Here is a 22290-nt window from a genome sequence, read left to right as displayed (position 1 = left end):
CCTGCTCCATCCCATCCTCTATCCTCCCCCTGCTTTTACCCCAAGCAGCTGTCCGGGCTCCTAGGTTGGGGAAGGTCCCACACAGCATGTCCTCGAGTAGAGGGAGCCTGCCTTGCAAACTGCCCGTGAGCTCCCTTCATGGGTCCAGATGAGGCTGTCCTTGGAGAGGACGGGACATGGAGAGGACAGGACATAGCTCTTAGATCCAGAGGCACAGCCCTGGGAGCCAAACCCAGACCTCAAAGACCAGAAGGAAGGGGCAGCCAGTTGGGACCACCAGGGGCAGGGCCAGAGGAGAGGTCCTGGCTGGCGGCTGGTGACAGTCAGGTGAGCAGGAGGACAAGGTGAGACGCACCAGCACAGAAGTTGCTGCTTCTGTGGAATCCACACTCCTGCAGATGGTGCCCCTGACAGGCAGGGCTTTCCATGTGGCAGGTTTTGAAATAATTTTAGCCAAACAACCTCTACCACCACAAAAATGAAATGGCACCAAGGGAAGACTGCACTGTAGGTCATGAAAGGAGAAGGAGGGTCAATCAGAGTGTCTCCTTGTTTGCCTCTGGGCTAGGCTGTAAAGGTTGACAGTCACTGTGTCAGGAGAACACAGGGATGGTTAATATTCAATAGGGTTGGAGCGGGCTCTGAGAAGACAGAAGTAGCTCACAGTTTCAGTGAGCTGGCTCAAAGCCGGGGGACATGGCTCGTCACCACCTGGGTGCTCAATACTGAGGTTTCTCTTTCCCACAAAAAAGGCACCCTAATCTCCCTTTCGTTACTTTGAAAACACATTTCAAGATGTTTCTGCTCCTTGCAAGTCTGTTTTAGCCAGACGTGGACAATGGACGTTTAATCTCATTGGTGCAGGAAGTAGGTCATACCCACATTTCAGGTTCGTTGGATTAACTCTTTAGAGGCTCATGAAATGCATCACTAACGGATGGCCCCGACCTTGTGCAGCCTCCCCACCCTTGCCTCTCAAAGCCGCTCTCTGCCCAGTGGGTTCTGCTTACAGGGCCTTTGCATGTGCTGGGCCCCTACACCTAATGAACCCCCCGCCCACTCTTGCCACGGAGCTTTACCTCACGAGTCGGGCTTCTGCAGGCTGTCCCGGGTGCATGGGCCTGCCTGCCCCACCCAGTGTTTCTGTGTTGGCTCCACTGTGGCGGCCACTTACACTAATTATAACTTAGAATTTTAAATTAGCTGTTTCTGCAATGTTTGCTCATTAACAAGGGGGAGAGGGGGTGGGGATTAGGAGTGCCTCCTCCAGGTCAGTGCTCTCCCAGCCTCTACCCAGCATCTGCCCAGCCCTGACATGCAGGGACCACGGTTAATGTGCATGAAATGTGTAAGAGAATAAACTATTAAATGAATGAATGAATGAACAAACTACTGAATGAATGAATGATAGGGCTCTGGGAAGATCTTCCAGGATGCCATGCTGAGGATAATCTTAGAAAGGGAGAGAAGACCCCCTTGGCTGCTATCTGGCACTACACCGCCTCACCACCCCAGCAGCTCAGCAGAAAGGCATCCCTGCCCATGCCATAACAGGGATCATGAAGCTTCCTATCACAGAGCCGTGTGGCTTCAGGAGCAGGTTTCTAACAGAACCCCACATCACAACACACATGAAGGTCGTTGTGTTATCTGGCCTAGGAGTAACAGCACGGAGGCTGTCTGAATGCGTTCCTGGAGGCTGGAAGGCACAGCCATGGTTCTCCATCACCAGCCCGATACCAGTAGTCCTACTTTTGCTTGGATGGAGCTGAGCTGAAAAGCCCCAGTTGGCAGCAGACCCATCAGAGGCGCCAAGGGTAGGAGTGGGGAGCTGCTCTCAAGCTGATCGCCGACCCCCTCTTACATACAGCCCACTCGTCCTCCCAGAAAGGTTCAGAAGTAGCACAGCATCTCAAGTCCCGATTGCCACCCCACGAGCTGTGACACTCCATCTGGGTGCAAACAGAACTGCCCCATTGCCAGCACCCCTGTGCACACAGAAGGCTCCAGGGCCTACTCTATTAAGAGTCGGGGTCACAGCCCATGTTGAAATTTAGTACACCTCATGTTCACATGTCCCCAGAGGTATTTTTCTTTAATTGAAGCATCTCTTGAGTTTGGAGAAATGGTCTGAAGGCCTATACATCCCAGGGCTGCATCCCAGTGGGAAGCTGCTCACTGAACACCCTGGGGTCCCCAAGGCCAGCCAGTGAAGACCCTGGGACCTCCTCTCACCGGGGACCCCCACTGTGGGGGGCAGAGTGGGGAACCTGCCATACATCCCACATCCTCCAAGAGCCCAGTTTTTCCCAGACTTCTCCAAAGTCCCATGGAGAGGCCAAAGAACCTTGATCACACCAGGACCCTCGGTCACACCGGAACATAAAACAACCCAGCCCTCCTGGGCCACCACATGCCTGGCACACAGGTTTAGACATGGGCTGCCCATGAGTCTCCACAATCCTGAGAAGCAGAAATCTTGGCCCCTTCCAGAATGAACAGGAGCCAGGGCCACAGGGCAAGAACTTTTTCCAAAACCACCAGTTCCTTGGGGGTAAGAGCCCACAGCCCATGTCAGCCAGTGCTGCCACCTCTTCCCAGTATCCACCTGACAGCTTCAGCACTGGGGTGCCAGGACGGGTCGAAGTCCGCCCCAGGCCCGGGCCAGTCAGGACATCAAGCCCTCCCACAGCAAAGGATCAGAGACAGCTTAGGACCCAGAAAGAGCAACAGATGTCAGGGCAGAGCTCAGGATCTCTGTCAAAATGGAGGAAGAGAAACCTGCTTTCTCCCCTGGAGAGAAGCCACAGCCCCCAGGTCAGCGCCTCCTGCTCCGCTGGCCTGGGGACAGTTCTTCCCCTCGTGGGCCTGCAGCATCCTGACCAAGCCCTCTGCTGCTCCTTGGCTGGACCCTCAAGCCACCCTTCCTCGCCATGCCAGCTGACACGCACTGAGGCTGGCTGTTCCGAGCCAGCTCTGTGCACATAGGTGCCTAGTCTGTCAGGGTGCTGCCACATGAGGTCAGAGGATGTACATGGTGACAAGCACTTTTGTCACCCACCTTTGTTGTGGTAACTCACACAAACCCGTTCTGCATCAATATTAGCCAATCAACCCTTCTGATTGCTCTTTTCCCCAAAACACTGCAACATAGAACACAAGTGTAAGCAATAGCTTCCTGCACCAGAGGCTAGCAAACAACCCGTCCAGGTTCCCAGGTGTGAGCATGAGGTGACGCTTGGGCTGTGGGCACCATGAACACTCCCACAATGCTCCCTGAGTCTCTGCCACAGGGGAAGCCAGGAGTTGACAAAGATTCACGAGTTCAGTCCCTGACCCTCAGCCTGGGAAATGCTCAGACCTGCACCCCGACTCACGACTGCGGCCCAGGATGGTTCCTCCTGACTCTCATGGGATCCACACGTGAGCAACTGCACCACCCAAGCTGCCATGCCCTCCCTCCTGGGATCCTCCCTGACCCTTGCAGAAGTCCATTACCAGCACTGATACGTACTGGACACCGAGTCTGAGCACCTACAGGGGACAAGCTCGGCGCTGAGCACGTCCTGCACCGATGCACTAAATCCTTTCAAAGTCCACATGAAAAAGTTCCTTGTGTCCAAGAAGGAGAGAGGTGATGTGTCAAGGTCACAGAACAGGAAGTGGGGTCTGGGCTCCCAGAAGGCTGTGCCTCTGGTGCTGCCCGATGCCTAGGACCTAAGACTTCCACACAAGTCTATGGGGCACACGCAGAAACCACCTGCCTCAGACGGAGGGCAGTAGTCACGGGGCAGCATCTCCACAGCCACCATGAGAACCCCATCAGGGAGTCAGATGCAAGCAGGACAGGTGCTGTGCCTCTCGGCCTGTCCCAGGACCAGCCGGGGTCCTCGGCTGTCCACTTGACCACCAAATGCCTCCCGGGGAGGAAGGGCCTTGGAGGCCAGATGGCCCAGAAGACTGAGCTGGCTCTAGTGTCCACTCACCCTGTGGGCGGGAGGGCTAGGCCCTGCCTGGGCCCCAGGACACATGCCGACCATGTGGGCGCCAGGAGAAGCGAAGCAGGAGCAGGGAGGCTCAGGTGGGAGTAGCAGGACTTGTGGAGCCGGGGACCAGATGCCATCTTGAGCCCTGACACAGGGCAGGTGGCACAGAAGCACATGCTGAGGGGGAGGCACAAACCCTGAATTTCCCTTCTCCTCCTCAGGATCTCCTGAGCCACTTGGAAAGCCAGCCACTTCTGGGAGGAGTGTTTTCTCTCTTCCTTAAGTGGCCTCCCCACTCTCACACGCCTGCAGTGGGCATCAGATACTCAATTGCCGCATAGTGGGCACCTCCTCCTGCACCAAGACACAGCTTTTATAAGCACATGTCCTCCCCCTGAAAGCACTCAGCCTGCTACTGTGGCCACAACACCACCAAAGGGCCATCCATGGCCAGAGAGCTGACCACACACCCTCAGGGCTCCCACCACAAAAGCAGAAGGAAGTCAACGAGATGGCTGAGTTCAGAATTCAGAGCTGGACCATCACAGAACCAGAAAGTCTCTGGAAAGCACAGTGATGTCAAGCAGACCATGACACACAGTGTATGAAACAAGATCAGCAGAGCACACAGCATGCTCCTGGGGCTAGCATGGCCAGGGCAGGCCAAGGCGGCCTGTAATCCGGGGATGATGTGCATGGACCCCTAGGTGACCCACATGCCCAGTAGCCCAAGACTGTGAAGCAAGAGCTCCCACCCACCAGCACTGCAGGCAAAGGCAGATGACCCGTGTCCACCTCATGGCCAAGTTGGGGCACTGGGACACCACACCAACAGGTGAGGGGCACGGGGGAACCGGGACAGAGCCTTTCATAGCAGAGTGAAGGAGACTGATACAGAGCTTTCAGAAACACAAGCGCAGCAGCAGGAGTTACTTTGAAGCCAAGAACAGCCAAGTGGCGGGATTGCTGGGGACAGGAAGGAAGGCGCAGCAGAAGCCTTGGGAGAGACACCAGCTGAGACTGCCACAGTGATCACCGTACCCCCACAGGGCTCAAGGCCACACCACTGACGGTGCAGCCAGGCTCCTTCCATCTCTCACCAGAGGTGGGGTCAGGACAGGGACTGTGGCTCGCAACAGAGGGAGGTGATGGCAAAGAAGAAGCACTCCACGACTACATGGGACAGAAGGTTCCAGAGGGCCCATGGGTTACCACAGGAGGAAGCTGCCCCAACAAGACAGATGGGGTGGGGGTACAGGGGCATCCAGGAAGAGACATGACCTCAAACTTATAATGGGAGAATGAACACAGGGACCAGGGCACCCCCATGCCCCAAGTCTCTAAGTGGGGCTCTCATGCAGGCCTACACCCAAGGCCCCCCCATAGATGGTTCAACCCCCGCAAGGGACCCGGAGGATCCAAGAGGTGCTGGGCTCCGAGTGCTTGCAGGGCAGCAAAGAGGACACAGGAGACCAGGAGGCAGCCAAGTTGGCCCATCCACACCTGTCTACACTGTCTATACCCATCTACACTACATCCATCCACACCTATACCTGTCTATATGGTGGTGCATACCCACCTGAACCTATCCACACCTGTCTACACTGTCTATACCCATCTACACTACATCCATCCACACCTACACCTGTCCACATGGTGGTGCATACCCACCTGCCTATCTACAGGTGTAGAACCCATCTACACCTGTGTGCACCTGCCCACACTGTCCACATCTGTTCACACAGCCCCTATGACCAACCATGCCTGTCCATGCCTGTCCCACTGAGGAGGATGCCAGGAGTCTGTGCTCCAGCTGTAGCCTCTCTCACGGCGGGATCCCCCCAGGCAGGCACTGCATTTTCTCTTGTGCTTCTGATAAAAGAACCCATCATGCATTTCTGTGCCAACCTGGGTCTCCAGGCGCCAGCCTGTAACTGGAGCAGCAGGGCAGTGCTGGGGTTCTTACACTGGGAAGTGAGCGTAGCAGGCGGCTTCTGCTCACACGAGGGAGGCAAGTGTATCAGAAGCACAGATCTGAGGTCCGCTGGCCTTAGACACTGGGTCTGTTTAATTCTTGGCTGAGACTGAGATTCAGCAACCCCTCCAAATTCCCTCACAAACCCCTAGCCCCCCGCCCCTCCCCCACCTCCTCTGGGTCCTCACAGTGTGAGCACCTTGGAAACCAAGCCTCCACTTCCTCAGATGAACCATCTTTTAATACTAAAAATAAATAAATAAATAAATTTAAAAGCTCCCTTTGTACAAAAGCAGACCAGCTCAAATTCATGAATAAATTATGCTTGTTTTGTTTGCTTCCAAGAACATCAATGCAAAGGAGCTTTACATAAATAAATCCACAGAGCTTCAGTCCACCTGACCCAATGGTTTAAAATCCAAAAGCTAGGAAAATGAAGGTGGTTTTCATATACCTGTGACCCTTGGCTCACAGGGGCCCAGGCACGTGCTGCCAGAAAGGATAGGGACAAACAGAGTACTGGCTGGTCATCCAGAGCACAGACCACTCTGCTTTGCTCCCGGATGGGGTGTCAGGGAGCCCAGCATGCAGGGCCGCTGAGGGGGGCCCTAGGCTGTGTCTCTTTTCTTCATGCTGACCTGGGTCCTCCCTTGTGTGCATTACCCTAGGAACCACTGGGAACTGTCCCTGCTGCCCTCACACTGGGGGCCAGAGTCCCGGGCTAGGCTACCTCATCCTATTCTCACTAGGATTCATCTTCATGCAGGAAATCTTGCTGGGGGGTAGGAGGGGGCTGCAGTGAGTAAGCATCCTGGGGAGGGCAGGACACAGACCCAGTGGGGCAGCTGTACTGGCCAGACCCCGCAGGGGAACAAGCACTGGGGACTGGGGGAGGCGAGGGAGATGGAGGGCCTGCCAACTAGTCACTGCACTGCTGGCTGCAGGAAGGGTTTCACACACACACAATAGTTTCTACTCTACACAAGTTTTCTTCCTTCAAGGACACCAGAGGCTGGCTTGCCTGTCTTCCCCCCAAAGATGGTGCCTCCACGTGGGAGTCACTGGGTTCCAGCAGAAAAGGCAAAGATCCACATGCACGGCATAAAGTCTGCTGTTAAGACTCAACCAGGACTGGGGGATCCCTGGGTGGCTCAGCAATTTAGCGCCTGCCTTTGGCTCAGGTAGCGATCCTGGAGTCCTGGGATCGAGTCCCGCGTCAGGCTCCCGGCATGGAGCCTGCTACTCCCTCTGCCTGTGTCTCTGCCTCTCTCTCTCTCTCTCTCTCTCTGTGTCTATCATGAACAAATAAATAAATAAATCTTAAAAAAAAAAAAAAAGACTCAACCAGGACAACCAGCAACAAGAAAGTAAACAACCGGGATCCCTGGGTGGCGCAGCGGTTTGGCGCCTGCCTTTGGCCCAGGGCGTGATCCTGGAGACCCGGGATCGAATCCCACATCGGGCTCCCGGTTCATGGAGCCTGCTTCTCCCTCTGCCTATGTCTCTGCCTCTCTCTCTTTCTCTCTCTGTGACTATCATAAATAAATTTAAAAAAAAAAAAAAAAAGAAAGTAAACAACCTATTTTTTAAAATGGGCAAAGGACTTGAAAAGTCATTTCTTCAAATTAGAGACAAATAGCCAATAAGAGCATAAAAAGATACTCAACGTTACTAATTATCAGGGAAATGCAAATCAAAGCAGAGACACCACTTCACACCCATCACAATGGCTACTATGAAAAAACAGTAGGGGTGCCTGATGGCTCAGTGGTTGGGCATTTGCCTTCGGCTCAGGTAATGATCCTGGGGTCCTGGGTTCAAGTCCCACACTGGGCTCTCTGCCCCCTCTCCCTCTGCTCCACCATCCACCCTGGCTTGTGCTGTCTCTCTGCCTTTCAAAATAAATAAAATTAATAAAGAAAAGAAAAAAAACAGCCAACAGCTGAGTATGCATGGAAATATGAAGAAACCAGAACACTGTACACTGTGGTGGGAGCACAAAATGCATCAGCCTCTGCGGGAAAGAATTCAGCAACTCCTCCAAAAATTAAAATGAGAATTACCATACAATCCAGCACCCCATTTCTGGGTGTGTCCCCAAAAGAACAGAGAGCAGGTCTCGCTGGGACACCTGAACCCCTGTGTTCATAGCAGCAGTGTTCACAACAACCACCAGGTGCAAGCAGACCAAGGGCCCACCCACAGGTGAACAAATAAACCCAGTGTGGCATGACCAGACTTGAACTATCATCCAGCCTTAACAAGGAATGAGAGGCTGACTTGGACCACAGCATTGATGAGTCTTGAGGACATGATGCTCAATGAAATAAACCAGTAACAAAAGGACACACACTGGTCATTCCGCTTCTGTAAGGTGCTTGAATCTTTGAATGCAGAGGAGACTGGGGGTGGGTAGGGGAGGGGAAGGTAGTGTTGCATGGGTGCAGAGTCTCAGTTCGGGAAGATGGATAGTTCTAGAGACAGTGATGATGGCTGCACGAGCATGGGAATGTACTTTACTGAACCATACACTTAAAAACAGTTAAAACAGTATATTTCATATTATGTGCATTTTGCAGCAATTAAAGAAAAAAAGAACAATGGTGGGCTATAGTTTTCTGACTCTTTTATTAAAATATATCCATATTGTGTACATTTGGCAGTGTTTGAAGATGGTATTCACAAAGTGTATTCAATATCTTAGGTCATAAAGTTAAGAAAAAAATGAGATTCTGCAAACTGTACAGAAAGTGAAGTTAAAATGATTAAAATACTTGTATGGAAAAAAGTCTGAATGCAAAGAAACTACACTTTATAGGGAAAAATGAGAAGCCCCTCTCCTATCTCCCCTCCCAAACAGGTCACTGGAGTCCCAGGCAGATTGGATCTCGGAAGCCTCCCCTGTCGCTCAGAGGCCAGCTATACCAGGTCCCACACACAGCACCATACGTGGGAACAGGGAGGGAAATGCAACAGAAAGCCGAGGCTTCATTTCCACCCGTGCAAGGGGCCTCCCCGAGGAGCACTCTGTGCCAAGTCCTTTCTTTCTGGTACTGCCAGCATGTCCACTTGCAGTCACCACTGTCCCTCCTAAGACACAGGGTGAAGATACCACAGCCGTGAAGGCTCCCAAGCAGTGGAGCTGCACAGATGACCCAGGCTACTCGGTCTCACCCAGCCGGACCCATGGAGCAGAGGTAACATTTGACCCAGGCAGCAGGCAGTGCCAACGGAGTGTACCCCTGACTAGTTCCAGGATATGGAGCCCTTTGGGAACACCCCCAGTGGGAGGAGGGGGGAGTTGAGTCATGAGATCCATCACTGTCCTGAGCAGCATCTTCACTGAAAGATATTCAGTAAACGTCCACGGAGGACACACCCTCGCAGAGGCCACACAGAGTAGGGGTGGGGTAAACCTTCATGAAGGGAGAGGCCTGGGAGCAGAGGCTGGAGAGAGGACAAGGAGAGAAGGGGATGGGTGGTGGGGGATGGGGAGGAAGGGGGATGGGGTAGAGGGATGGGCAGAAGGTGGATGGGGGATGGGGGAGGGAGGAGAGGGGATGAGATGGGGGGGTAGAGGGATAGGGAGGAAAGGGGATGGGTGAAGAGGAGGGGGAGGGCTAGAAGTGGGGAGGGAAAGAAGACAGGGAAGAGGGGAGGCATGCAGACCTCCAGGCATGAGGTTTCCAGGTAGAGGGAGGCAGGGCTAAGGCAGTGAGGGGACTCTGCTGACCAGAGAGAAGTGGGAGGGGGGCACAGGGAGGTCGAGGCCCAGTAGTACTCCTGTTTACAGGCTCCTTCAGCCAGCAGAGGTGTGTCATCCAGGTGAGGATGGCAGAGCCGGGGCCAGGTAGAGGAAGAAACAGCTAAGGTCACACGGGAGAAGCAGCAGAACCAAAGGCCAACCCGATGGCATCTAAGCCAGAGCCCCTCCTGGCCACTCCACAGGGCAGGCGGAGAAAGCAGCTATTCAGAACCAGCCCTGCTCTGGTCCAAACAAAGGACGCCTTCACACCATGTGTCCAGGCAGCCAACACGTGCCAGTCACCAGGCAGCCTGCCCTGCACGCCTGTCCCTGGGCCCCACCTGGAGGGCACTCTGTGCCGGCTCCCTTGGGGGCCCAGTGGGATGGGGCTTCCTGCCCTACTCCCAACAGTCAGCTGTGTGTCCCAAGGAGACCACTCATGGCAGCAAACCCTTCCCCTTTCCCAAATGCCAGTCCAGAAGAAAGCACCTCCGAGTTACTAATTTGTTCCTTACACAATGCATCTTTTTGATGACATGATACATATATGCTCAGATATCTTACTTTATTCCTTGGATAATACAACACCAAAATTTTCTGGACAATGGGAGAAGACTTAAATAAGCACTGCAAAAATAAGGGCATCGTTGAGATCCCCACAAGCAGAGACTTCACCAGAGGCACATTCGCCACAAGAGCCACTGGCATTTCGGGACACGGTTCAGAGGTGCTGACAGGCCAGCTGTCTCCATGTGGCGGCCCCTTCCCAGCTGTCCACACCGGTACCCGTGACAAAGCCTTACCCTGCAAGCCACAATGCTCCAAATCTACTTTTATTTCTCATTCCCTACAGAGTTGCTCTGTGTGGACATGCCAATAGGAAGAAAGCACTCTAAAGTCTATAGCACAACAAAATAAACACAGTTAACGTCTCTGAATCATACACTAAAATGGTTAAAAATGTACCCATTAGAATGACCCAAATCCAGAACTCCGGCAACACCAGATGCTGGGTGGACATGGAGTGGCATGAGCCCACAATCACTGCTGGCTCAGCCACTCAGGGGAGTGGTCCAAACATCCTCTTTCCATATGACCCAGCTCTGTGGCAATGCTCCTCGGCATTTATCCAAAGGAACCGCAAACTTCTGTCCACGCCGAAATCTGCACACAGGTGTTTACTGAGCTTTAGCGCTACCCGCTAAAACCTAGAAAGCCACGTTGTCCTTCAGCAGCTGATGGGTGAGTAAACTGGGGTATATTTAGACAATGGGTATTCAGCACTACAGGGAAATGAGCTATGGAGCCATGAAAAGACAGAGACTTGTCCGTATCACTGAATGAAAGAAGCCGGTCTGTAGGATTTCAGCTCCTGATCTTCTGGAACAGGCAAAACTAGGAGACAGGAAAAAGAAAGAAACCCCGTGGTTTCCCAATGTTGGGAGGACGGATGCACAGGTGGAGGGCAGCAAGCTACTTGTCCAAACCCACACACTGTACAATACCACGAGTGACCCCAATGTTAACGTGGACCCTGGGGGAAGACAATGCTTCACGGCAGGCTCGACTGCCACGAACACACCCTCTGTGGGGTGCAGATCATAGGGCAGACTGCATGTGTATGGTGGCTGGGGATATGGAGGAAATCTCTGCATCTTCCTCTCGATTTTGCTGTGAACCTAAATAGCCCAAAAACAATAAAAACTAAATCAAAGGAATCATTTAAGGAAAGTTAAGTGGTAAATTTCATATTATGTGATTTTTTTTTTTTAAAGCCACAACAACCAAAGAAGATGTGTGAGGAGGGCGGTTGGATGTAGGGCATCACACATGCTGGGGGCTCACTCTCAGCCAAGATGTTTTACACGACCAGCAACTACCATCATAGGCTTCCAAGTTTTGAAGCAAAAGTAGTTATTTTGAATAAAAATTGGAAATAATAATAGGGGCGCCTGGATGGTTCAGTTGGTTAAGCATCTGCCTTCAAGTAAAGTCATGATCTCGGGGTCCTGGGATCAAGCTCCACATCAGGCTCCCTGTACAGTGGGGAGTCTGCTTGTGCCTCCCTCTCTGTGCTCTCTCTCTCTTGTTCTCTCTAAATAAATACATAAAATCTTTTTAAAAATTATAGTTAATGATAATAAAGAACTGTGTGACTTGGAATGCGTCAGATCACCATGCTGGTGGGCACCAGTCTTCAGCACGACCACAGGCAGCTGGCACTTCCGCGTGGTGAGCTTTGTTTAGTGCATTTCCACAAAAATACCGAATTGGGTCCTACATTTCTCACATCTCTAAAACATTACAACATGAATGCAGAGAACATAAAATTCACAGAATGTGTGCCACTCACGAGGGCTTTGACCACAAAGCAATGCAGCATTGTCATCCCAAAGAGTGCTTAAGACTAGTCACTCTGCAAGAAAATGTGGAATGTCCTATAATAAAGTCTACCTACCTCACACGAAAGCAATGGAAATTCTCCCCGAATTCCGAGACAATCCTAAAAATGTATGTGACTTTATTAGTAATAATTATGAGGCTGAAAAAAAAAGGATTTTGTGACCAGAAAGTAAAATCTTGTCAACTACGGCACAGGAACTCTGAGATGATCATCACAGAGGTCTCTCTATAGAGAACACTGCCAGTGCTCACAGTTGGAAAATCCGGGTGAGAAAGTATTATAGGATCATGCCAAGCAGATGTTTACTGAGGAATGTAATTCATGTTATTTTTCTGGATTTTGCAGCGCTTGTAGTGTTCGTTAGTATTTAAAAATTCATCATTTCTGGGGCACCTGGGTGGCTTAGTTGATGAAGCATCTGCCTTTGGCTCAGGTCATGATCCTGGGGTCCTGGGATCGGGTGGCGTTGGGCTCCCTCCTGCTCAGCTAGGAATCTGCTTCTCCCTCTCCCTCTGCCCTTCCCCCTGCTTGTGTTCTATCACTCATGCTCTCTCTTTCAAAAAACATTCATCATTTCTTTTGATCTCTATTCTCATTCTAAATACATACCTGTATTCCTGTTATTAGAAATGTGGATGCGTGTAAGATGTTAAGAAGAGTGTACACATGTGGAGACTTTCTGGGCAACAAGCATTGCTAACACATGCACTTGTTTCCAAGTTTACGAGATGACACGCAGGATGGTGAAGTGATTCAATGGGTCTGAGCAATCTCTCCGTGTAGTTTCTAAGTCTGAATCAGGTTAATGTGTTTATACAGCCCATAAGCAAGACAAACAAGGATGGGGAAATACCCTAAAATTACGCAAACAGAGGAAAATAAACTCAACTGACCATTACGCTGATAACACCACTGGAAGATGACAAGAGATGAATTCAAGTGAAATGCCCAAACATGCACCAACCGGCAACAGATGGAAGAAGTCCAAGGACCAGTAAGCAGAGAATCCCTGGCCCTACCTCGGCTCTGGTTGCCAGTTCTGGACTCATTGTGACTGTCTCCTCCATGGGGGAGCTGCCTGGGGCTGTTCAGGGGAGAGAGGCTCTGTGGTCCAGGATGGAGGGTGGGGGACAGTCCAGGGGGTGGGGGGAACAGTGTGGGGGGTGGTTCTGTGGTCCTAGGGGGTAAAGAGGGGTATGTGTGCATGGGGTATGTGTGCTTTGTGGGGGGGAGGCACAGGGGCTCTTTGGTCCTGGGGGAGTGGCACAGGGGGCTCCCCAAGGAATAGCTGGCTCCAGGCTGGCCCTCATGTGCCTGGAATCCTGGAGGCAACCAGGTCGGGGGTGAAATGCTCAAAACTGCTGGAAACATCAGAGCTCACAGACCCTCAACATCAATCATGACAGAAGTGTTTTTTTAATAAACTCAAGTTTTAGGAAATCTTCGTCCATATTGGTATTGCATGGATTTTGTAAACAGGTTGGGGGAAGGGACATACTTCCCTATGGCATGATGCCAACTGATCACCAACTGACGCTGGACAAGGGTCGCCCAACACCCTAGCACTGCGATGGGAGTGCCTGAGTCTGGCAGAACCACTCGTGAATGCAGAAACCATCTGTAAGATGCTCTGAGCATGAAGAAAAAATCACTGGTGGTATCGGCTTGGAGGAGGCATCTTCAGATAAAAAGAATCTCAAAACAATACAACAAACAAAAGCACAGTCTGGAAAAATGGGAGGCTACAGGCGCCGTGGCAGAGAGCGTGGCAGAGAATGTAGGCTTGGCCCTGCCAACCAGCCATGGGACCACAGGGGAGACCCAAGAGGACCACCCCTCAAAGCCCCGGTTATAAAGGTCTGGGAACACATCTGGTAAGATGCCACCACAAATGTACCCAATTCCTACCATCCAGGCACATCGCCTGTGTGTCACCAGCTTCATCCAGCCCCAGGTGTTGGCTAACTGATAAAATCCCATGTGAGAACACAGAACAACTGTGTTGTGAGAACACAGAACAACTCCCTGTCCTCATCTTCAAGTAAGGACACACAATATCGAAAATACCCCTGATAAACTTTTGTTAGAACGAAACACCACCACCCAAGGAAGTGCAATTTAATGACACAGAACTAAGGGTTAGCTGGTGGGACCCATGGCAGACCCTAACCTGCTCTGTCAACACCCCAGACCCTTCGTGTGCTCCCACAACAGCCCACCGCTCCCTCCAGTCTGCTCCTGCCCTCCTGCTACAGCTCCACATTGTGCCGAGGTGCCTGCCTGAGCTGGTTCAGACACCAGGGGGAACGTCTGTGCACACAACCCCTCTCATCCCCAGCCAACAGAGCCAACCCATCCTGCCAGGGGAATAAGGGGGTGGGATGGGAAGAATCAGGAGCAGACTAGCTGTGGAGTGCAAAGAGCACACCTGTGACTCACCCCCCTCCAGTGCCTGGTCCCATTGGCTGATAGAGTGTGGCTGAGCAGGCCCAACTCTGGGTGGCCTGGGTGGCGGGACACCCAGATAGTGGACCCTGGATATCCTCAGCACCCCGCCTCCCCATACATGTCCCCAGCATAGACAGCAGGGCTGCAGGCTGGCCAGCCACATATGTCCTCCTATGCAAGGGGACAGGGGTAGCTGGCTGAGCCCGGCAAGCCTGGGGACCCCGGGGTCCTGGGAACCACAGTGGGAGAGCCCTGGTTACAAGCTATACCCACAGTAAGACAGTCTGCCTCCACAGTGGAGGGGGGCTTCCCAGCACATCTTTAGGAGACTTGCGTTAACTCAGTGAAATTTTCCAGATGACCAGCATGTGAGGTCACAAAAGTACGCGTGGGTAACAAACCTATTCAAGGGATGCCTGGGTGGCTCAGTGGTTGAGCGTCTGCCTCTGGCTCAGGGCGTGATCCTGCGGTCCAGTGATCAAGTCCTGCATCGGACTCCCTGTGAGGAGCCTGCTTCTCCCTCTGCCACTCTCTGTGTGTCTCTCATAAATAAATAAATAAAATCCTTAAAAACAAACAAACCTATTCAAATATAAGACAGTGAAGGAGTTGAACCTAAGATACAGTTTCAGAGTCTACATGGCAACTAACATGTAAAAATGCTATGGTTTCCCTCACACTTCAATAGCACACAATGAGCTGCAACGGGCTGATGCAGAGGTGCATGGAGTAGTCCAGCCGCATGCCCTATGCAGACACCCCTGAGGTCTGCAGCAACATGGCCACCCTCACACTTTATTTATTTATTTTTGTGGGGGGAGAGGAGTCATTTTTCATTAAAATTAAATGTACATTAAAATTTTTGCTAACATGACTTATGTTAACACATAACAGGCTTAAAATGTTTGAATGAATTAATACTTCCCATTTTACGTTTCAAATACAGTCAACGCTAGATGAAAAACAATCTAAAGGGTCTGTGAGGTTCTCAGTAATTTTCAGGAGTGTCGGGAGGATCCCGCAGTGGCTGGCCAACAAGGACAGAGGCTGGAGGAGGTTGGAGGCTGGAGGTTGGAGGAAGCTGGAGGCTAGAGAAGGCTAGAGGAGGCTGAAGGAGGCTGGACTGGGACCAGAGGGGACAGAGATCTGTGCTGGAGATGGGCATCAAGCAGCCTGGGTCTGCAGCATGAATGCAGCAACCTCCCTCAGAGCAGCACCTTCTCCCTAACACCTGTCCCTCCAGGGGTGTGGCATGAGGTTGGTCCAAGACCCAGATGTGGTGATGTGGGAAGAAGGCACATAAAACAGGTTCAATAGCAGAACAGCCTTAAATGTCACTTCACATGCAGCCCTAGTAAGATAGAGGAGAAGGAGAGAGCAGGAGGGGATGCGAGGAGGCACCCCAGGCAGCACACTGGCCCTCCACCTGCCGCCTTCAGGGTCTGCTGCCCTGGGGGCTCCTTGTTCCTCAGGTCCCCAGCTCACTATGGATTGTCATGGGCGCCATGCTAAAAGGGGGCAACCCCTTCTGAGCCAATCAGAAAAGTGTCCTTTTCAGAGATGAAGTGACCAAGTGAACAGGCCCCGGTCTCTGTCACCTTCCCGATCTCCTCATGTCCAGCTCTCCAGAGCCAGCTGAGCATCTCCCAGTACCACCGCCTTCAGCGACATCGGGGTGCTCACCTGAGAGCAGCAGGGGTGGGAGTATCTACACCAGGGAAACCGGCAAGAGTGACAAACCAGGTCTGTCCTGTTCCCCAGACAGCCGGCTGTTGAACGTTTGCAGCACACCACAGCTTGGATCACAGGACTAATTAACCTCCCATTCACAACATGATCAGTCGTCATCTCCACGCAAATCCACGTTCCTCATGGGCTCAGTAAAGCAGGACCAGCTCTGCTCCCCTTGGCTTACGGCAGATGGTCTGACGGATGCTTGACAGATGCATGCTAGCCAACCTGTCCCGTCCCCCCCAACCGACCCTGCATACTTGTGACTCATGACAGGCAGCGCTGGGTCCCTCTCCCCAGACACCCCACCAGGGCAGGGACAAGGCACCCGGGGCAAACACAGTAGGTGGGAGCTGCTACCAGGCCTACAACAGTAAATAGAGCCACTTCCAGCAGTTTTGTGGTGGTGGCCGCCTGGAGAGCAGAGTGAAAAGATGCTTGGGCACCTGGTGCCACCACACAGTGTCCAGTATGAAAATGCATTGACAGCTTTGATCGAGCCTATTTCAATGTCATCATTTAACAGACTTAGGAAATACAAGAGAAATGAATGGGGCTACGAAGCAGAAGGCTGCCCGTCTGAGATTGGCGCTGACATGACGGAACTTCTGTGAAGCTGATCAGGGCTCTCTCTGCCTCTGTCAACTGTTCTCAGACTCCCAGAGAACTCTAGAGATGAAGGGATGTGAGGAAGAGCCTGTGTCCAGGGTCGGGCAGCTGGGCACCGATTCTGGGCCTGTGGGTCCATGCTCTGCTCTTCTTCCTGCCTGACCGGAAGGGGGGACAGAGACTGCCCTCCTTGCCTTCCCCATGGGAGCTCCAGGCCCACCTCCCAGCCCCTCCCCTGAAGGCTGTCATCACTCCTGGGGCTGACCCACAGAGACCACAGTGGCAACAATGTGAGCAACCCAAAGTAGGAGGCTGACATCCAAGAGTCCATACAGGTGAACGTGGGGGGGGGGGTGAATCCGCCCACACAGAACTCAAGATGCCCCCTTAAAGGGGAGGAGTATGCTTCCCTCTTCTCAAATGTGGGCTGTGCAGCAATGTCCTTCTACAGGGGCAGCAGTGGCAGTGGCAGACACACCCCAAGGTCACACCACAGAAACAGGCCGTGTTGGGAGCAGGGACCAGGGATTCAGTGCAATGAAAGAACATTGCACCTCCAGGGTCTCCTCCCGGAAACCCACACCCCAGTCTAACCACGAGACAAACATCAGAGCAACTCAAACTGAGGGGAATTCTACAAAACACCTGACCAGCACTTCTCAAATCCGCTATGGTCATCCCCAAACAGGTAAGTCTGAGAAACTGTCACAGCCCAGAGGGGCCCAAGGAGAGGGGACAACTGAACATCTGTCGTCGTGTGGGGTCCTGGGACAGAACAAAGGCGTCGGGGAAAATCTACAAGAATCTGAGTCAAGTGTGGACTTCAGCTGATGGTAACCACTGACACTGGTTAGCTTGTCATAACTGACATAGACACAAACGTGGCGTTAACAACCAGGAGACCGCGGTATTCTGTACTATGTTCCCAACTTCTCTGAAAACCCAAAACTGTTCTAAAAAATAAAGTCTATTTTCACACACACACACCCATGGCCGAAGCACCTGTGGGTCCCCCAGCTCCACCTTCCAGATCCCCCCTATGCCCCAGGGTCACCACTAGCCATCAAAAGAAAGTGAGTCACAGCCTTTTTACTTAAGGCTGTAACCTCAGTCTCGGGTCTCACGGTGACACGAGGCCTCAGGACATGCTGATTCACAACAGCCACGCACGCCCACGTCCACCTGTGAAGACCTTTCTTAGCGCCATTTCTCCTGCGTAATTTAGCCTCGGGAAGGTATAATCTAGATGGTATCCAGATAAACACAGCAGCAAGAACACAACTATTGGTCCATACTCCTTCCCAAGACCAAAGTCAGAGGGAGACAAACACCAATGAGAAAAGAAGCACAGAGCAAGCGGCACCACATCAGAAGCTGGAAAGCAGATGGTCTGGCAGTCTGCAGGGGTCTGAGCAGCACTGATCCCTCAAAGGCCGGTGAGTCAGAGGCTCTGTGCACCAGAAAGTGAGGTGCCCACAGCGTGGGCTCCCAGCCCTGACCTCACCCAGTGCAGCTGGGGGCATGAAGACTCAGCCTGGGGGGATAGCAGTTCCCTTCCCCAGGGCTGGGACAGCCCAGCCCCTTCCCAGGCAGAACACTCCCCTGGCCACCACACTGCAATGTACACCAGCTCTGTGGTGCCCCATGTGTCAACAGAGGCAGATGACCAAGGGTTGCCCAAGGCTGTGGAAATCCTCCTAGGCCAAAGCCCACTGAGAAAAAGAACTCCGGTAGAAACAGAGCCGTGTCAAGGGCCAAAGGAAACACCAAAGAAGATGACTTTACCACTCACTCCACAGCACTACCGCATGGCCTAACCTCTTCACTGCTGCTCCGAGTTCAGACCATGCCATGGTCCTCACAGTGATGGGAGCCATGCCCATGGTCAGCACCCCACTTCCCAGGGTCTGAACCACAGGGTGGACATGGCTGTGACCAAGGTCACATGGCTGGTAAGTGGCTGAGTGGGGACCGTGCACTGTGCCAAAGAACACAGACTCAAGCCCAGGTCCCAGGGGGTGAACCCCAGCTCCACAGCACGTGGCTATGATCTGGGAAAACTGCTTGACCTCTCCATGATTCAGGTGCCATTCTCACCACTGGACAGAGACAACAGCAGTACATCCTGCGTCAGGCATAGTGAGGGTGACACCAGCTCACAAGTGGGGAGCCTTGAACCACAAGTGTTTAAGAACTTGCACAATTACATTATATCATGGGGCCTCTTGCCACAGTTAATAACCTCAAAGAAACAGTGTGATCTCCCACCTCTAAAACAGGAGCAGGTCACTATTATTTTTTTTTTAATTCATTAGAAAGAGGGAGAGCATGAGCCAGGGGAATGGCAGAGAGAGGGAAAAGCAGACTCCACACTGAGCAGGGAGCCTGACAAGGGACTTGATCCCAGAACCTGGAGATAGATGAAGGTAGACACTCAAACGCCTGAGCCACCCAGGGGCCCCCAAGCCACTATTTTAAAAAGGAACCTTTAAAGCCTAAGAAAGAGCTCTCAGAATGAAAAACAAAGAAAAAGACAACAAATAAGAGATGGTTTTGACATGAAAAATGTAAGATATCTCCTAGAAAATAAAAGAAACAGAAGTGGAAAACAGACAAGAAAATTAAAGGCCGGTCAGGGGGGGTGCCAACAAATGACTCATGGTAGCTCTAGAAAGTGACAACTGTAGGGTAAGGGACCATCAAGGAAAGAAACAGGGCAGCCCCAGTGACTTAGCGGTTTAGTGCCGCCTTCAGCCCAGGGCATGATCCTGGAGACCCGGGATCAAGTCCCGCATTGGACACCCTGCGTGGGGTCTGCTTCTCCCTCTGTTCTCCCTCTGCCTGTGTCTCTGCCTCTCTCTCTCAAATAAATAAATAAATAATAAATAAATAAATAAATAATAAAATCTTTAAAAAAAAAAAAAGAAACAAAAGCATCTCATGCCCAGTGTCTTCAGTTCCTGCACTGTAACTTCTCAGCACAAGAGACAAGAAAGGCCACAGCAAGACATATCACAATGAAACTTGAAAACAATAAAGACAAAAAAAAAAAAAAAAAAAAGATCCTGAACACTTTCAGGAGAAAATAAAGCACACACAAAAATAAAAATGGTCCCTGACTTCTGGGAGGCTGGAGGACATGGGTACAATCCTTTTAAAATGCTCGGAGCGGGGTGGGGGGAGCAAACTGTTTCCAGTCTGGCTTCTATAACCAGCTAAACTATCACAAGGGCCCAGGATATACTGTGCTGAGGCCCGGGGGCACCAGGAGGGATGTGGTGCAGACATTGGGGAAGGGCTGCCCTCCTGGAAAAATTATGGGCAAATTTGAGACAAGACTTCTAGAAATGCCAAGGAAGGGGTGGGGAAAGCAAGGCAATTATTATCCCCAAGAAAAACTAAAAGTTGTACAAGAAAAAAAAAATGTAATGCTAATGGCTTGTGAATATTTTTCCAATCCGCCATAATGTAAACACTCAGTGATTAAACAATAAAAGTTGACCTAACCCTATATTGGGAGCAGAAAAAGAGAGCTGACCCATTCCAGAGACAGAGGGGAAGAGGTAACATCCCAAACAGGAAAGTCTAGAAGCTGCAGCATAGGTGCGTTATTTAGAAATCTGGAAATGCCAAGAAGAGCCACTCGGATGGGAAGTGAGCCCCTCCTGGAGGGGAGGAAGGGGCAGGGACACCTGTTCTCTCTTCGTAAACCACATGGAAGTATTCAATACCTTAAAACATAAACATGTCAAGCTCAAAATCAAATTCAAAATCTGAAAATAATGTACAACGCAAACTTGATACATAAGCATTTAGCAGTAACGATATGGTTTCCCGACCAAGACAAGGCATGCCCAGCCTGTCCATGCTCAGCATGACTTTATTCAGTTTCCTCTACAATTGCATCTCACAGATGAGTACTCGGAGGCATGGCACGGGGCTGTGTGGGGCTGAGCGAACAGACAGCCCATGTGGTGCTGACCACCCGCTTCCCACCCAAGGCCCTTCACACACGCACACACCGCGAGGCTCCATCTTGTTACAAATCAGATGTTTTTAAATTTCCCGTTAGGAGAAGCTTAAACAAGCAGCAAACTTAAAAAAACAACAACAACAACAACAAAAAACCTCAGACACATTCTAACCACCAAACTGAGCAATAAAACATAAATTCAACCAAAAAAATAAATAAATAAATAAAACATAAATTCAGGATCCCCTCCACCCACACGGACATTGGGGTACAATCTCCCATTCACCCCGTAAGTGTGCATGCACCAAATGTGAAGCACATCTGTCTGATTGCACTTACAGCACCTTAGAAATAACCTCCGAAAAAGGATTTATTAGTTATCAACGTGGCATTCCTGCCTTGCCTGACTCTGAACTTCGCCCAGGGAGACGGCAGACCTGTCCACTGGCTCACAGTCACCTGGGGTGGATGGAATTGACTAGGTCAGCCCAGAAGCCACAGAGACACTGAACAGAAAAGACAGCAGTCATAGATGAGGTGCCTTACTCTACCTACTTAGGATAATCCTAAAAATAAACTGCTATTCCAAATACACCTGTGGGGGATTTGTGGGGCTGTCTTCTGTGCCATAACTTTATTACCAAAAGCAATGTGAACATTGAATGTGCAATTGGTTCAGACAGCTTCGGAGAAAGCCCTTCTGCTCCTCCCATAAAGCCCCACACACGTCCAGGGGGCCTGCTTCGTGCCATCCAACTCTCATGGAGTAGTGGTTGTGGGGGCAGTGATCCTCAGGGCCACTCACCCTGCAAGAGGAAGGAAACAGCACAAGCAAAGGCCCAGTGGCAGCAGGGATTAGAGACCCCAGCCCCTAGAATCCTCATTCACCACAGACAAGGGGGGTAGACACAGGAGGTTATGGTCTCTGAATGTAAACACCAAAGACGTATCAAACCTGGCATGGAGGCTTACCCTCAGCGGGCCTGGTGCGGTTCTGGAGAGCAGCCGTTCAGGGCTGCCCCCCTTACCCCTGCACAGCCTCAAAACAGCCTCTGGTCAGTCAAGGAAACGGCCACTGCCTCGTCTTTGGATCTTGGAGCCTGACCCCAGGCACCTGCTGACCTGAGCTTCGGCCCAATGCGTTGACCTCCATGGGCTGCACTGTGCCACATCTGGGTGGTCAGAAATGCCAAATGCAATGCAGCCCTTGCCACCACATCTACACCAGAGGGAGCAAACAGACCTCTGGGGGGTGCTTCGGGGCAGGAGTCTCTGGTAGGACCACAGATGACCTCTGTGTTCCCACCATGCTGACCCCGATGGGAGGGGCTGAGGGCAGCATCCATTGGGGGTCTGGGACCGTCCAAGGCCCTCAGCTGCTCCGTGTGACCGACAGGATGACAGGCGGCCCTGGATGTG

The 22290-nt window shown here is 51.7% G+C and overlaps 1 protein-coding gene across 6 annotated transcripts in view; it reads right to left on the bottom strand.

The window, feature by feature from the left end:
* PRKCZ (protein kinase C zeta) overlaps nt 1-22290 on the bottom strand; it is a 101379-nt gene that overhangs the window by 60470 nt on the left and 18619 nt on the right. The window lies entirely within an intron of this gene.

The sequence above is a fragment of the Canis lupus genome, chromosome 5 (genome assembly GCF_011100685.1).
Source record: "Canis lupus familiaris isolate Mischka breed German Shepherd chromosome 5, alternate assembly UU_Cfam_GSD_1.0, whole genome shotgun sequence".
Classification (NCBI taxonomy): domain Eukaryota; kingdom Metazoa; phylum Chordata; class Mammalia; order Carnivora; family Canidae; genus Canis; species Canis lupus.
This window is presented reverse-complemented; position numbering and strand designations above follow the sequence as displayed.